The 14533-nt window shown below is 35.7% G+C and overlaps 1 protein-coding gene and 1 non-coding gene across 7 annotated transcripts in view; one reads left to right on the top strand and one right to left on the bottom strand.

Moving 5' to 3' along the window:
• KCNT2 (potassium sodium-activated channel subfamily T member 2) overlaps nucleotides 1-14533 on the bottom strand; it is a 395778-nt gene that overhangs the window by 326251 nt on the left and 54994 nt on the right. The gene's annotated exons all lie outside the window — the stretch shown is intronic.
• Nucleotides 1518-1625, top strand: LOC112066708 (U6 spliceosomal RNA). The gene has a single exon (XR_002892816.1). It is a non-coding gene; the product is annotated as a U6 spliceosomal RNA (small nuclear RNA).

Genomic DNA, 14533 nt, shown 5'->3' with positions numbered 1-14533 from the left:
AAACTGTGAACAAAGCATGGTTTTTATATTTTTAAATGTCTGGAATAAATTCAAAGAAGAATATTTCATGGCATATGAAACTCAAATTTCAATGTCCATAAATAAAGTTTTATTTCAGCTCAAACACGTTCATTCATCTACATATTGTGTACAGATGCTCTTAAAGTTACAACAGTAGAGTTGACTAGTTGTAAAAGAGTCCTTATGGCCTACAGGGCCTAGAATAATTACAGTAATATCTGGTCCTTTCCATAGGAAAAATTTGCTGATTCCTGTTCTAGCAAGCAGAATATCCTATCTTCTGCCATAACCTATTTTGTTACATTTTAGCAAGACCTTTAAGAGACTCACTTTTTGATTATAGAGGATTTGTTTTAATTATCTGATAATACACTCTGGACTTTTAACTAATCCATATCCTATGAGATGAGATGATGTCAGGACACTAAAAAAAATGCTTATTGAATGGAAGTATGGATGAAAATTGGGTAGAGGACAAAGCCGGGAGAAAGACTTTTCACAACATTCTTGTACAGTCATTGATTATTAATATATGTAAATATGTTACCTATTCAAAGTATATGCTTATTTTTTAAGAGTGGAGATGATCAAACCCTTTAAGCACAATCTTTTCCTCTGTCAAATTAGGAAAAAATTGTGTATAGTTTTTAAAAAAGGAAGAAATATAACATTTATAATTTTAAAAATCAAGATTTAAAAGGCTTAACTAACTCACACTGAGTTAAAATCTACCTAACATATTCTATTAAAAAAATATAGTTTCTAAGGTGCACTTTTTAATCTAATTAGAATTTCTTAATTAACTTCTATGACTTGAACCAAATATGCATTACCCTTCCAAAGACATAGCCACAAAGTGATATCGTCTTTTCAAGACAAGGAAAAGGAGCAACTTCCATTTGATTTTGTATATAAAACTTCATAACATTTGATTTATGTATGTAAAACTTCAGAGATCATTGATTTGGAGTAAACATTTAGGCATTTTCATAGAACTCTGCCCAACATATAGAATACTGGATACAGGAGTCAGAGGTCTAACATAAGTCTGGAATATCTGGAAGTGGTTGGAGGAGACTAAATTCCAGGACAACTTTCTAGGGTTCTCCCTTCTTCTTACATAATCTTCTTTCTGAGTTATCAACCTGCTCAGCCTGAAAGAAATGGGAATTTGGAACAAATAACTTAGTTGAGAAAGAATCATGAACATGTCCATGGAACTTAGAAGTTGGGAGGTATTTTCAAGTCTGTTATTTCACTCCCTCAACCATTCAACGAAAATACATAGATTTATTGAGTGCCTACGATGGGTAAGGGACCCAGCTTGAGAGTGGAGAGAAAACAATGAACAAGAGAGACATGGTCCTCCTCTTGAAGACAATGAACAAGAGGTTCTGTTAAAGGATGATGGATACTGAAGATGCCGGCATATGTGTTATAAGAGGAGAGTTTAGGAAACATATAGAAGGAGGATTTAACCTGGTCCAGACTTCAGAGTGCTCGCTTAGGCATCAGATCTACCAAAACTGGAACCATGCAGAGAAGATAAGCATGGTCCCTGAGCAAAGATGACAGAGTTCCACAAAGCCGAGAAAATAACCAAGGAATAGCGATCCAAAGGGTCAGAGTCACCTAAAGAAAAAGGCTGGTAGAACACCAAGGAACAAAGTGAAAAACAGAAATAAATACTGTGAGATATTTTATATTGTTATAAATTGATAATATAACTATTTAGCTAATATGTAAGCAAACCATTCATTTAAAATATAGTGGTAGTGGTCTTGAAAGCTATTGACTTACAATTCTTCAAAGGAATTCACTAGTGTTAAGCTTCACGCATAAGAAATTTGTTTCATGATTTAATTTGTAACTTCCAAACAATTATATTTGATATGTAGATAATTATCCCATCTGTCTCTCGGCAATATCTTAGAGAATTAACATTTTAACATACTGCAATTGTGAGGATTCTGAAATCAGAAGACTAAAGTTTAATTTCAACAAAATATCTTGTTCACATCTCACGAGGGATTATCAATCAGAAGTCTCTTCTGGTATAACCACAGAAAGATAAATTTTGTCAGATTGAATAGCAATTAAAACATCACACTACCATCTTAATACTCTCAAAGGTAAATCTGTGAAAGTAAGACTATAATGAAAAAGAAAATATTGCGAGACAAAAGGAGTAGAGACAAAAACCAAATTTAATTTTTAAAAATTGTAAAGTACATTTAACTTATGTTTTTTTAATCTTTAAGGAACAATTCCATTTTGGAAAAATGGACATCTCCAAGACTTCGTATAAAGTGAAAAAAAGAAATGTACAAAATAGACTTTATAATCACTAGCATTTGTATAAAGATGAAAAAAAGAAATATGCATATATATATATATATTTCCTTCCAAATTTGTAGAATGTTTCTTGAACCATATACCAGAAACAAAGGACCAGCTAAACTGCATGTCTTTGGAAATGCAAAATGGGAGGGGGTGGGGGGAGGAGGGAGAATTTTCATTCTAGTTCCTCTATTCCTGTTTGCACAGTTTTAAAATGTTAAACCATGTGAATGTATTACATATTAAAAATTATTTTTGAAAAAATATATATAAATTTTTATAATTATATATGATATATAATTTTAATTATGATTATAATATATATTATACAATTTTAATTATGTAAAAAATATTTATACATATATATTTCAAGTTCTAATAACCCTCTTCCCAAACTAACAGAAGTGTTTTAATTATAAATGGGGTTACAATTATAAACATAAAAGGGCATTTTGGGGAATTTTAGATTTAGAAGTTGGAAATAAATTTGCCTAATACATCTCTAGTCTGGAAGTGAATTGCTGGATGTCAGAAACTCTCTGATGGTTTGAACACTTCCTTTGATATGATTCCATATTCTCACTGAGTAGTCTTTTCTTCCTAATTTGTTTTCAGACATAAAATTCACTGGAAAAAGAATGCCCTGAGCAGTGTTAAAGCACATCAGCAGGCCTGGCACTTTGATGTCTCATTGTACATGATCAAATTTGTTTTGTAATACAAATAATGTCTCCTGTGAGATTAAGCAGTGAAATTTTTCTCAGGATGTGAGCAGTTGAGGAAAAAACTTTGGAATAAAAACTGACCACAAAAATAAGAAGAGTGGGTTTAACTCTGAAGTTTATGAAATGTTTTCCTGGACAAGAGGAAGAGAAAAAAAATCAATCCTCATTTCATTCTTAGCAAAAGATTAAAAAAAAAAAAAAAAGCCCAGTGGACTTCTCAAAAGCCTAGCAGGCTTGGAAAAAATGATTTGGTTCAAATATATTTGTTTTCTCCATACATGCCAAAAGTTACTAGCAGGAATTACAATTCCTGTGAATTATGAGCTATTTCCCACAACCCTAATCCCAAAAACAACCATTAAAAAAATTGTCTAGGTTTGGATTTTTACTTTCACCAGAGGTTTTCGGAAATCAAAAAAGAAGGCTTTGGGAGACAAGCAGGGTATAATTATGCAGTGACTGTAATATTAAAAAGAAAGCAAGGTAAGAATAAAGCCACCTCCATGTGTTAGCTCGAATCTTCACCAGGACCATGAGAGGAACCACCTGGATTGAGGGAAAAGGTGACAGAAAAATGGTACCAGAGTATAAGCAGAGCCATGACCTTGGGGAAACAGTCTGGGAAGACTGCTAATATCACGAGGGACCAAAGAGAAACCTGGGAGCAAGACTGCGCTCCACTTGGCTTTTTTCTTTTAGTGATTTTATTGTGATACAATTCACATAGCATAAAATTTACCTATTTAAAGTATCCAATTCAGTGGTTTCTAGTATATTAGCAGAGTTATGCAACCATCACCAAACCTAATTTTAGAATATTTTCAGCCCCCCCAAAGAAACCCTATACCCATCCACCATGAGCAATGTCTCTATATCCCACTCCCGACCCACCCCAGACCCTGGCAAAGACTAATCTATCAATACTTTGTGTTTTTATGGATTTACCTATTCTGAATATTTCATATGAAGGGGCCATACAATATGCAATCTTTTGTGACTGGTTCCTTTCATCTAGCATAATATTTTCAAGGTTCATCCATGTTGTACCTTGCACAAGTACTTAATACTTTCATATTGCTGAATAGTATTCTTTGGATGGATATATCACATTGCACTTACCCATTCATCTATTAATGGGCACATAGCTTGTTTCTATTTGGGGGCTATTATGAATAAAGCTACTATAAACACCCATGTACAAGCTTTTGTACGAACGCATGTTCCCGTTTCTCTTGAGTGTACACCTAGGAGTGGAATTCCTGGGTCACATGGTAAATCTGTGTTTCACCTTTTCAGAAATTGCCAGACTGCTTTCCAACGCAGCTGCACCATTTTACACGTCCACCAGCAATATATGAGGGCACTGACTTCTCCCCATCCTAATCAACATTTGTTATTATGTCTTTTTACATCATAACCATCTTAGTAGGTGGAAAGTAGGTTCTCACTGTGGTTTTGATTTCCATGCCCATGATGGCTATAATGCTATCTTTGCTTATGCTTCTTGGCCATTTGTATACATTCTTTGCAGAAATGCCTATTTTTAAAAACTGGGCTATTTGTCCTTTGATTATTGAGTTGCAAAAGTTGTGCATATATTATAGATTATAAATATCTAGACTATCTGATATATGTTTTGCGAATATTTTCTTCTATTCTATGGATTACCTTTTAACTTTATTGATGATGACCTTTGAAACACAAAATTTTTTAATTTTGGTAAGGTAAATTTATTTTTTTTTCTTTTGTCACTTGTACTCCTGATATCATACCATGTGTCGTTATTATAGAGGAAACTATACATCTTCTGGGAGGGGAGCCTAATGAGCTACTTGCCATCTCTGGGCCATATGGGCCTTCTAGTGCTGGCAGCCAACAATATGACATTTATATTATCTACAGATGGACATCTTCCCATAACTCTGAGTGTTTTCCAAGTCACCTCTGCTTGTACCCTGTGGCCACAGCTCAGAACACTCATCAGTCTCTAAAATAGAACATTGGTGATAATTCCTAGGGGTAATGATATGGTACAGAAGGAAAAATCTAAACATCAGGGTTGAGCGAGTGATGAAATCTCCCATTCGTAACAAAACCTGTTATTACTATGTTGAAATAGAAGAAAAACAAAGAAATCTGAACACACAGATAGAGTTCCCAAGAAAGGGAACAAGTAAAATGGAGAAAAAAATTTAAAACTTTATCAAAGAAAACTGTACTGAAATAAAGGAAACTCAAATCTATGGCAACTTACAGCACACTGTGCACCACAAAAAAATTGATAGTAAAACTAAGATATTCTGGTAAAGTTACTAAACTTCATAGAAAAAGACTTGTATATATACTCCCTAAGTACAAGAAGGGGGGGATAGGTGTATTAAATTGATCTGAGATTTCTTCAAGAAAATAATCTCTGAAAGCACAGCAGTATCACCAGTATTAAGCAACAAAGAATAACAAAGTATATATCCATGCACTTTGGCCTTCCAGGAAAAGGATAACATGCCTTCTCAAGCATGTAAGAAGCTAAAGAAAACAATACTCGGACTGTCTTGGGAAGAGAATAATAATATTTAATGAAATCTTTGCATTTAAGAGATGAATCAAAATAAAAATTGAGGATGGGAGATGCTGTAAATACTACTGATAAGACAATTATACCCCTAAATAAAGTAGTAAGCTTAAACAATTATTAAAATTATGATGGTAGAATGGAATGTGAATATTAGAAACCTTGACATTGCAAAAAAAAATTGTTTTGAAGAAACAAAATCGGGAGGTGAAAGTGCAAAGCAGTGCAATGATATTTATTTCCTCATCCTTCATTGGACAGACAACAGATGTCCAAACTTGAAACAAAATGTTATTACATTTTAGAAGCCATTTAAAATCTTATACCTCTTCTTGTAAAGAAACATTTGCTTCAAGTTCAGCAATACCTTCAATTTCACTTAAATTTCTTCGTATTTATAAATTCTCAATAATTCTGATTTCAGAAAAAAATTAACTTAGTATCTTTAATTTTAAAAAGTTTTACAGATAGCATGATTTCACTTCAGTAAAATTTTCTCTCTCATCCTTTCCCCATCCATCCATCCATCCATCCATCTTTCTACCTATAGCTACATCTATATCTGTATATAGAGATGTCTAAAATTATCATATGATGTTATTTCTGAGTGGTTGAGTGAGTTTCCTTATTTCCATGTCTCTGTATTATCTTTATATCTTAAATAAACATGTATAATTTATACAAAAACAATACAGCTATTTTTTAAAACATTATTGTTAAAAATTTGTAATTTCATAAGGTAACATATTAAAAGTAAACTCCAGTCTGGAGAGCCCAAGGGAAAGGTAGCACTTCTCAAATTTTAAAACAAATACAAATCAACTAGGAATCTCATAAATGCAGGTTCTTCCGGTTCAGTCCCACTGGTTTACAAATGAAGAGACTGAGAACCCACAAAGTTAAATGGTTGTGCTAATCAACTAGGAATCTCATAAATGCAAGGTTCTAATTCAGTAGGTCTGGACTGGGTCCAAATTTTCAGCATTTCTAGTAAAGGCCCAAGGCCATCCACTGAGCAATAGATTTTAAGGAATTTCATGGAGTTGCTCATTAAATAAGCAGAACTTTTATAAGCCATGAAAATGAGTATATGAGGAGAATTAGAGAAAACAATAGTTAACTAATAAATAAAAATACTAAAAACCTATTCTTGGCATTGAACTTCTACAGTGAGTCACTTAATGAAGATCTGTTTTTATAGTTTTTTAAAATATTCTTTTACCCAGTCAAATGGGCAGAAGATCTAAATAGACATTTCTCCAAAGAAGACATACAGATGGCTAAAAAGGACATAAAAAGATGCTCAACGTTACTAATTGTTAATGAAATGCAAATCAAAACTGCAGTGAAGTACCACCTCACACAGGTCAGAATGGCCATCATCAAAAAAATCTACAAACAATAAATGCTGGAGAGTGTGTGGAGAAAAGGGAACCCTTTTGCACTGTTGGTGGGAATGTAAATTGGTACAGCCACTATGGAGAACAGTATGGAGGTTCCTTAAAAAAATAGAAATAGAACTACCATATGATCCAGCAATTCCACTCCTGGGCATATACCCAGAGAAAACCATAATTATAAAGGATACATGCACCCCAATGTTCATTGCGGCACTATTTACAATAGCCAGGTCGTGGAAGCAACCTAAATGTCCATCAACAGATGAATGGGTAAAGAAGATGTGGCACATGTATGTGGCACATGGAATATTACCCATAAAAAAGAACAAAATAATGCCATTTGCAGCAACATGGATGGACCTGGAGATTGTCATGCTGAGTGAAGTCGGACACAGAAAGACAAATATCATATGATATCACTGATATGTGGAATCTAAAAAAGGGGACAAATGAACTTACCTACAAAACAGAAATAGAGTTACGGATGTAGAAGGCAAGCTTGTGGTTGCCAGGGGTTGGGTGGGGAGAGGGATAAATTGTTACTACTATATATAGAATAGATGACTAATTTGTAATTTTGAAAGTTCATTTTCTTCCACTTTTCTCAATTGTGACTCCATTGTTTTACACATGAACTCTAGGTGAAATACTATGTAGGAAAATTCATTGGAGAAAAGAATCAGAATTATTCTGCAGGAAATAGGCCCCATGCCAGACAGTGAGAACTGTCTGAGGAGTAAAACCTATAAAAATTATACACAATTTTATTATGTGACTTGAAGCATCACGTCGCAAACCCCAAATATTCTATCTATAATTTGAAATAAATCCTTCTAAATCTCTGGCAATATACAAAAATCCTAGACCTATGTTTCTCAAATAGCCTCCAAATCTGTTAGGGAATTTGTTAAAAACGGACATTCAGGGGTTGGGGCACCAGGCGCCAAATATGGGCTTTCAACAAGTGATGCATACTAAAAACTGAGAACATGAACATGGAAGTCTGCTACTTAGATTCATTCGAGTATTTATTTTTTATTGCTAGCTGAAAGCAGCGCTTAATTGGATAAGGCCTGGGTCTTTGGGTAGAGGTTAAGCTAAACAGCAAGTTATAAAAGTCATCATAAACCTTTGCAAGAAGGAGGAAGTTCAGTAGGAAACCTCGTGGGCCCTGACACCTGAATATTTTCAGCAGAAAGAAGATGAGCAAGAAAGAATAGGGCAGAGTGGCAAAGAAATGTAGGTGAGAAGGCCCCAAAGACAGACCTCGTGTTCTCACAGATGTTCTAAGACTAAACTGTTTCTTTCTTTAGTCAAACAAACTAGAGCTAGAAATGGTCTTCCGGTTCAGTCCCACTGGTTTACAAATGAAGAGACTGAGAACCCACAAAGTTAAATGGTTGTGCTAATCTAGTGTCATAAAGATGTAAACAAAACCCAGGTCTCCATTTCCTTTTAGCTATACCTCTAAGATATACCACTTGATTTCTCAGAAGTCTATTTTCTCAATAGATACAGAAGAAAATGTATTTATAAGTATATCCTTTAAAATCAGTGCCTCTAGTGTATATTCTCTATCTGTTCAAAATCTTTCTTAAGATAAGACTAAGAAAGTGATAGTATAGGACTATATATATAATGTATTATACTGTTATATAATATATGTTATATATATATTATGACATATATACTATCATATAACATGTTATTTTATAATTATATAATAGAACATACTTTATATATATATGTTATTTCTAAATACATGGTTCCGAAAATAACAAAGAGATAACAAAAGAATGGTGATAGGATAGGTATAATAATATTCTTGCTGCCACTATATGAATTTCAGTATCCCTCTCTGCTCCTTAATTCTCTTCCTTGAAAACCATAACTTTATAACTCTAAGGACTAAGCAAAATAATCACAACCCCAATTATGAAATATACTCCAACCATATGTTTCTTCCTATAAGCTCCACATCAGGATGATTTTTTACTGAACTTTTAATACATTTTAGCCTATCACTGGATAGTTAAAAAAAAATTTGATACCTTACATTTTTTGAGTATTCAATAGAAATCAACAGCTTGTCTCAAATTCAATCCCACTCCCATATGCTTATTATCATCTTAAAGGGGAAAAAAAGCATTGCTCAAATAGACTAAATTTCAAAATGTATGTACTTTCTCAGCAGGAGTGAGAGAAAAAAAATTTTAACTCAAAGATTCTGGCAAAATCATTTGGAAAATCAAACATTTGGATTGTCTAGATTCCTCTTAAGTGTTTTGCTTCCAGTACCATGTGTAAGAAAAAACACAAAATGAAGACTGGTTATTTTAAACATCACACATTTTGTGATCACTCTGTCAGAAAAATGTGGATTTTTACATTACATATAATTTCTGTTAGATATACTATTATACTAAAAGATTACCCAAATCAAGGAAATAACTTCAGCCTTGTAGTCTTTCAACGTCATCACTTATGTTAACATATAGGACCTCATTTAGGATTTTGAATGTAGACCACATTTATATTTTATCCAAGGACACAGGCTTAAAAACAAACACAAGATCACGTGTACAGGCTCTAAAATAAATCAGCCAGCAGACACAAGATCTGCTCTGTTTCTCACTTGTATTCCCTTTCCCCTCTGTTTCCTTCAGGTAGATGCTTCTGTTCTCAGAACCAGAGGCTTGGGGACAGAAAAAGGAAAAACAACCAAAACCAAAAACAAAAAACATGCTAGGAAGAAGAGGAATTGTTGAGAGCAAATTCAAGTTGACCTCATGGGACATTTAAAAGTGACATGGGAAAACTATGTTCCTAATGAAATTTTTTTTTCCTACATACAAGCAACTGTTCACATTCACATATTTATGATTCATGAGTTCAGATACTTGGAGAAGTTGTGCCAGACCATGCTCTCTCAGTTCAAGGTGTGTGTTTTTACAGCACTGCCCCTTGGGGCGGGAGTCACTGAAAAAAGTGGGTGGGCTCATCAGGGCCTCCAGGAGACAAGTCAAGCTTAGAAGTTCCCTGTTCTTGCCTCTTCCAGGACTGAACACTTAGATATTGATGGGGATGTACTCATGCTTAAACACCCTCTGAGATCATTCCATTTATTTTAAATCCATAACTTCTGTTGAATTATTTTCACCAGATTGTAACACAAAAGCACTGAGCAATAAAGGTTGTTTTTCTTTGGATTTGAGGGACAGAACAAATTTTGAACTGTTTGCATAAACAGTGGAACTAGAGGGAACAGGAGAGCTGGTACACGACAGGTACACATGCGGCTTTGGAGATTTTGAAGATGGGAGAACAATTTTAAAAGGAGAGGGATTCTGAAGTGCAGAGAGAGAATTACAGAAATAAACTCTGACTACTTTGCTATTTCATTTAGATCGTGGTGACTGCAGTGTTTTGTAAGCTAAGTACATGAAAGTTAGAATCATGTAAAATTAAAATGCAGGCGTTCTTTAAAAGGTACTTTCTTCTATGCCCCAGAGAGATACCTTCTAAATCATCCATGAAAGATGAACACCAGCACTGGCAGTCACACTTAGTGTTAGGAAACCCACTTCCTTCATAAGGATGAAGTCCATTCCTAAATACAAGATAATTCTTCCTCTATGTGTTTTCCTGCAGGTTTTTACTCTCTCAGTGTTTCCCTGAATCATGACCAAAAAAAAAAAAAGTTTCCTTTTTCAATTACATTCATTTAAAGAACATCCACTGTAAGCTACATTTAGTGCTAGGTAAAAAGGCTACCACATCAAGTTAAATAAACATGGTGGTCACTTCCCTGAGAAGCTTAAATATCTCCAGGCATCTGAACATAGACAGATCTCATACACACTCTCCACCCTTGCATTTTAATTCAGAGAGTGTCACCCTTCTACCTGCCCTGGTTGGTATCCTTTGTGAACTGGTGCACCTATAACTAACCACAACATGTGAGACGAATTTTGAGGAGTCCATAATGCAGTAGGAATCCAGGCACTATTACTAGATTAAAAGTCATGTGATTTGGGATTCAGAAATATTTATAAACATGAACCTCAAACTCTTGCCAATTCTTCTGTTCTTCCTATCCTTGTCTATCAAGTCACCACAGTACTTGCCTACCCAATACCAACCCCTCCCTAGAATCAGAATAAAATAGGTTAAAAAAAAAGAGAAAGCAAGATAGATATTTTTATGCCAATGAGAAACAAAGAGACCATACACTAATTCTAAAACAACACTCCCCAATTCTCTCCACAGCTGTGCCCACCTCTACATTATATTTGTTCCTAAAAACAGGAATTACTGACTGTTCTATCATTAAAATCATGAGTTTTTTCACTTTCTGGGTGTCTCTGTGTTAGTTCATAAATACTTCATAGTACTGTTTTAGAAAGACAAATAGGGCTTCCCTGGTGGCACAGTGGTTGAGAATCTGCCTGCCAATGCAGGGGACACGTGTTCGAGCCCTGGTCTGGGAAGATCCCACATGCCGCGGAGCAACTGGGCCCGTGAGCCACAATTACTGTCCCTGCGTGTCTGGAACCTGTGCTCTGCAACAAGAGAGGCCAGGATAGTGAGAGGCCCACGCACCGCGATGAAGAGTGGCCCCCACTTGCCACAACTAGAAAAAGCCCTCACACAGAAACGAAGACCCAACACAGCCATAAATAAGTAAATAAAATGAATTTAAAAAAACAAAACAAAAAAAACTTCCCCAAATGATCACTTCATTAATTAAAAAAAAAAGAAAGACAAATAAAGATGGCATAAAAAATCTTTTTTCTACAAAATTCTAACAGTATTTGCATCATAATTTTGATTATGAATTAACCAAAACATAGCAAATATCACCCTACACCATTTCTTAAGGAATATAATGATCTCGGTGTACATTCCCGCCAAACTTTATCACCTGTAGCAGGCAGTTTGGTGTTAATTAACAGTCATGATGTAATTTTTCATGGTCCCTATGGATATTCTCCTCTTACAAAGTTTATGATTCAACATTATCTCTGTGTAGAAAAAAAAAAATGGTAGGCTGATAAGAAAAATGACAATCTGGCCCAGTACATACAGAGAATGTATTAATTAACAGCAAAGTAATTCCATTCTGCTTAGCAGAGCCCCACCTAATCACATCAAAGTGATGAGAAATACACAAAAAGAAAAAAAAAACTTTTTAAAAATTATAAAATCACTCAAAAGTGAGGGGTGGGTAAAAAAAAGTTCATATTTTAGAAGTCTTATTTCTGAACAAGAGCAGGTAATTTACTTAAGAAAATCAGTTTTCTGGTTATCTACCTTCTTTTAAATGAAAACGTACATCATTCACTATTTTAAAGCACATCTTTTGTTCCCTAGGAAATCAAACTTCTTTATCAAAGAATACCTTTCAGGACTGGTTCAAGATGGTGGAGTAGAAGGACATGCTCTCATTCCCTCTTTAGAGAACACCAGAATCACAACTAACTGCTGAACTATCATCAATAGGAAGACACTGGAATTCACCAAAAAAGATACCCCACATGCAAAGACAAAGGAGAAGCTGCAATGAGACGGTAGGAGGGGCACAATCACAATAAAATCAAATCCCATAACTGCTGGGTGGGTGACACACAAACTGGAGAAGTTCACCCACTGGAGTGAAGGTTCTGAGCCCAAGTCAGGCTTCCCAACCTGGGGGTCCGGCAACGGGAGGAGGAATTCCTAGAGAATCAGACTATGAAGGCTAGCAGGATTTGATTGCAGGACTTGGACAGGACTGAGGGAAACAGAGACTCCACTCTTGGAGGGCACACACAAAGTAGTGTGCACATTGGGACCCAGAGGAAGGAGCAATGACCCCACAGGAGACTGTACCAGACCTACCTGCTAGTGTTAGAGGGTTTCCGGCAGAGGCTGGTGGCAGCTGTGCCTCACCGTGAGGACAAGGACACTGGCAGCAGAAGTTCTGAGAAGTACTCCTTGGCGTGAGCCCTCCCAGAGTCCACCATTAGCCCCACCAAAGAGCCCAGGTAGGTTCTTGTGCTGGGTCGCCTCAGGCCAAACAACCAACAGGGAGGGAACCCAGCCCCACCCATCAACAGACAAGCTTATTAAAGTTTTACTGAGCTCTGCCCACCAGAACAACAGCCAGCCCTACCCACACCAGTCCCTCCCATCAGGAAACTTCCACAAGCCTCTTAGATAGCCTCATCCACCAGAGGGCAGACAGCAGAAGCAAGAACTACAATCCTGCAGCCTGTGGAACAAAATCCACATTCACAGCATGATAGACAAGATGAAAAGGCAGAGGGCTATGTACTAGATGAAGGAACAAGATAAAACCCAAGAAAAAAAACTAAATGAAATGCAGATAGGCAATCTTTGAGAAAAAGAATTCAGAATAATGATAGTGAAGATGATCCAGGACCTCGGAAAAAGAATGGAGGCAAAGATCAAGAAGATGCAAGAAGGGTTTAACAAAGATCTAAAAGATTTAAAGAACAAACAGAGATGAACAATACAATAACTGAAATGAAAAATACACTAGAAGAAATCAATAGCAGAATAACTGAGGCAGAAGAACAGATAAGTGACCTGGAAGAAAGAATGGTGGAATTCACTGCTGCAGAACAGAATACAGAAAAAAGAATGAAAAGAAATGAAGACAGCCTAGGAGACCACTGGGACAATATTAAACTCAACAACATTCGCATAATAGGGGTCCCAGAAGGAGAAGAGATAGAGAAAGGACCCGAGAAAATATTTGAAGAGATTTTAGTTGAAAACTTCCCTAACACGGGAAAGGAAACAGCCACCCAAGTCCAGGAAGCTCAGAGAGTCTCATACAGGATAAACCCAAGGAGAAACACACCAATACACATAGTAATCAAATGGCAAAAATTAAAGACAAATAAAAATTATTGAAAGCAGCAAGGGAAAAATGACAGATTACATACAAGGGAATTCCCATAAGGTTAACAGCTGATTTCTCAGAAGAAACTCTACAAGCCAGAAGGGAGTGGCATGATATACTTAAAGTGATGAAAGGGAAGAACCTACAACCAAGATTACTCTACCCAGCAAGGATCTCATCAGATTCGACAGAGAAATAAAAAGCTTTACAGACAAGCAAAAGCTAAGAGAATTCAGCACCACCAAGCCAGTTCTACAACAAATACTAAAGGAACTTCTCTAAGTGGGAAACACAAGAGAAGAAAAGGACCTACAAAAACAAACCCAAAACAATTAAGAAAATGGTAATAGGAACATAATGTATCGATAATTGCCTTAAATGTGAATGGAGTAAATGCTCCAATGAAAAGACACAGGCTTGCTGAATGGATACAAAAACAAGACCCATATATATGCTGTCTACAAGAGACCCACTTCACACCTAGGGACACATACAGACTGAAAGTGAGGGGATGGAAAAAGATATTCCATGCAAATGGAAATCAAAAGAAAGCTGGAGTAGCAAT

The sequence above is a fragment of the Physeter macrocephalus genome, chromosome 4, assembly GCF_002837175.3.
Source record: "Physeter macrocephalus isolate SW-GA chromosome 4, ASM283717v5, whole genome shotgun sequence".
Taxonomy (NCBI): domain Eukaryota; kingdom Metazoa; phylum Chordata; class Mammalia; order Artiodactyla; family Physeteridae; genus Physeter; species Physeter macrocephalus.
This window is presented reverse-complemented; position numbering and strand designations above follow the sequence as displayed.